Raw genomic sequence first — 3,950 nt, 5'->3', positions numbered from 1 at the left:
CTGCTGCACATTTCATCCCAAATCTGCAAAGAGTCCTAAAACCATTCAGCTCATAGTTCTTCGTCCACTTTCTAGTCTTTATCCACTCTGTTGTCACACTTTTTCAGCAAATGGCTCTAAAACCATGTTACAGTATGTTCTGTAGTTGCATGTTCTGAAGCATTTAGCAGCTACAAACTTAACTATGTTACATTTTAACCTCCTAAGACCCAAACTCTTCCACGGCATGTATTTTTAATTTCTCTTTGATATTTGAGCATATTGGGACCTGATGAATGTAAAAACAAAGAATTACCAGATTATTTTCTTTGCTTGATTTATGTTTCTAAGAAAAATGCGAGCCACATATGAGGATATTCATTTAAAATTTAGATAGAACAGAATGACCTTGTAAGTGGATATCAGGTCCTTGTAGAGCAAAATTGAGTATTTTGGTCTAAATAACCCAAAATATGATGTCCACATATGTGGACACCAGGTGCTAGGAGGTTAATAGCTTTTTTTTTTACAAACCTGAGTATGTCTTTGACACAAGAAAACCACAGGATATTTTTCCCAGTAGCTTGGATCAATTGGGTGGACTAAGAGCAGCGCCGCACTTTGATTGTGTCATTGATTTCACAGCAGGTGTGAATTCAACCAAATGACCAAGAATAATGGACATAATGCCTATAGTCTCCAGCTATCCACAGCGCTGTTGTGGCTTGTAATTACAGTAATTTCAAGAACTGCAATGACAGGACACTCGGATCCTTCAGGATGTAAAATGAAATGCTGTCTGTCTCTGTGCCTTGGTATATCCCTGAATCCTGGGATGGGTATCAATGCCCTTTACTAAAACTGTTTCTGGGCAGGTTTTTCTGTGTGATGGTGCACATCATCTTTCTAACTATCACTGGGGAGTGCTGTTATTGTGGCTGGTGACACATGAACACCAAGACCCAAGGTTTTCCTTAAATCAGTTTTATGTGGTTTACTTTCCACTGGTTTGAATATTGTGGCTGATCAATGTTACCTTTTAAAGAGCAATAAAGACCTTCAGCTGTAATAAAGCGAGAACTGTTTCTGAAAAGATGCACCAATATTTTATATTAAACTGAGGCTTACTTTAGAGTAACTCCCAAGGATGTTACTGATTCCCGTAAGGAGGCACATTTTACATTGGAATTTTTTTTATTCAGGAAGATAGTCTTGAAAATAAAACTGCAATTTATAAAGAAGGTCAGGTACAATAAATATCACCTTTCTATTTAAGATGCTGCCTTTTTTAAACGATCTTACGAGTCACTTTTATATATTACTTGGGATGCTGCACAAACATCTTTCCTCACAATTAGTTTTCTCTCCACAGTTGCACCTATGGCGAGTCTTCCTCACCCCCTTTCTTTCCCCTCATTTCTGTTCATCTTTCATTGTGAATCTGTGTTACTGCCCTAGCATGTGTCCTTCTAATATGCTTCATTCAATCCTTGATGGCTTTTCATTACAAATGCATGACTGAACCATTACAAAAGGCTTGTTTGTAGTGATTCACTGCTGCAAGCTAAAATTCCGTGTTTACATCCTGGTCATGTGTGAGCAGTAGTCATGGGCACCTGCAGCCACTGTGCTTTGTAAAAGGCTTTTAGCCACTTAGAACAACAAAAGAGGGTGGCTTTGTTTTCAGAATGAATGAGATCCTGCAACTCTGCTGCAGTGATTCGATCTCTAGAGCTTGGTTCTGCCACGAGTCAGAGATACCTGAACGTCTTCTGTGTAGGTTGTTTTATTGTTTTATCATTCACCCAATTATTGCAATCATCTTCTAAGAACACAAACAGAAAACATGGAAACACAATGAGTCACGAGCAAGTTTTCCTACCAAATTATGGCAGGTAAATTCAACCTGGTAAACCTGGAAGTTTATTTTGAACTTTTGAGCACGCTAAGCTGCAACACACCAAAGCAAGCTAATGCAACCAGCTGACCGGGTCTAAAGTTGAAATTCAAATATTGAGACAAACCAGCAGTTTCTTGTATACAACATGGGAAGTAGCAGCTGGAGTTTTTTACCTTTCATGACCTTTCATACTTTTAAACAGTCAGTTTTATGGTTTACTTAAATATAGAGACCTCCTGTCTCCATATAAAAAGAAAATAAATAAATAACAACAATAATAGAATAGTAGAACAATAATAGAACTAATCAGGCCAAGTTTTTCTCAAATAACTAGGAGAAATTAAATGTAAAATGTATTCCAAACAAAAGACTTGGCTGTCAGGAGGTTAAAAAATTAGCTTTTCAAATGTCAAAACTTCTGTCTTCCCCTGTGTTGCTGTTCCTTTTGTAGCTCAACGCCTAATGCTCAATACTGCCTGGCCATTAAGAATGCAGGCTGTGTTCAATAACATGGATGGATGTGGATGTTCTTGAACCTGTAGACTAAGAAATGGAAATGAAACACTTTAGTAAAAAATGGGCACAAGAGCCAATAATAAAGATTTTTCCAATTGTGCCTGGAACAAAGCCATTTCACCCGACAGCTGATGACATAAATCCGTGTGTGGAGGTAAGCAGGTTTATTCCATGAGCTGAAATGTCGTGTCCTGCTTCACATTTCATGTCTTCAGTTCAGCCTTTTAAAAAAAAAACTGCAAAAGGACAACTGGGTGTTAAAAACACTAGAAGTTTTAGAGGAAGCCTACATCACAAAAATGATAGATTTGATGTTATTATTTTTTAAATAGAGAAATAAATTTTTTTGGGAATTGTTTTCGTTTTTATTTTTTTTTTTTTTTTTTTTTTTGTGTCCAGTTTGGATCTTTAGCCATCAGAATTGTTGTCTTAAGGCCAAGAAAGATGCCAAGCGGATTTATTTTACCAAGTGGATCATCATGGCCTTGCCATATTGGTCCATTTGATTGACCTTTATTATAATTATGAATTTATTTTATTTTCAGTTGCTACAAACGGGAAAGACATGACTGGGGGATAGGACAGGGAGAAAGAATGAAAGAAAGAGAGGGAGAGAGAAAAAACCAAAGGGGAGAAGAGACGATGAGAAGGGGGGAAGAAAGAGAAAAACAAACAAACAAACAAAAACAAAACACATGGGTCACCTGTATGGAGAAAAAAAGCAGAAGAGAAAGCAAACAACAAAGAGCAACATAATAAAAAAAACAGCACCATCACAAACTAGCTAGCATAGATAACAGTAGATATTAAATAATAAACGATATTGTGCAGCACACAAGATAGACAGCGCACAATGTGCTTTGAGGCAGCAGCCAAGAAAGGTGTAGCCCGCGTTTTAACCTTCCTCCTTTGTTTCTTTTCCCAGCCTTGCTTTTATCTTAATTGACCTGTTTCCTATTATCTTTATTAGTGCTTATGTATCTGTCTGCCACCTGCACCCAGATACTTCCTCTTATTATCTTCTGGCTTCTGGTTTATTTTTTCCCCTTGTTTGTCTGATTGGACTTTTGTATTGCACATTTTGTTAAAATGAATTGTTTTGGAATTGAATGTTTTGCCTTTTTAAGTTATGAATTTATGTTAACTAAGTACATTATTTTTCAGTGATTCCAAACACACTGCCAGTGCAACAAAACCAAAAGCCTACCAGGATGGAAAAGCATGCAGTGGAGCAGTGACAGTCATGGATTGGAGTCCCCAGATCCTGGACATCAACATTACTGAAGCAGTGTGGAATCATCTTGACAGAGATAAGATAAAAAGGAAACCAACATTCAAATAAGAGCCACCAATGTCTTCAAGGAACTTTTCAAGAAACTATTCTTGAAGATTACTTAAAAAATGACAAAAATCTTTGTCTGAGACACTTCTTACTTTATTGAGGACTAAAGATAGGCTGCTGACCTTTATCCACATTAGAATTATACAAACGGTGTTTATGCCTAATGTCGTCTACTGTCATGCATGTTTTCACATATTAAAAAAAAAATTCAGT

This window comes from Pundamilia nyererei, unplaced genomic scaffold (assembly GCF_000239375.1).
Source record: "Pundamilia nyererei isolate P.nyererei 1_Seehausen unplaced genomic scaffold, PunNye1.0 scaffold00376, whole genome shotgun sequence".
Lineage (NCBI taxonomy): Eukaryota > Metazoa > Chordata > Actinopteri > Cichliformes > Cichlidae > Pundamilia > Pundamilia nyererei.
The sequence above is the reverse complement of the archived record's forward strand: the minus strand, read 5'-3'. Positions refer to the sequence as shown.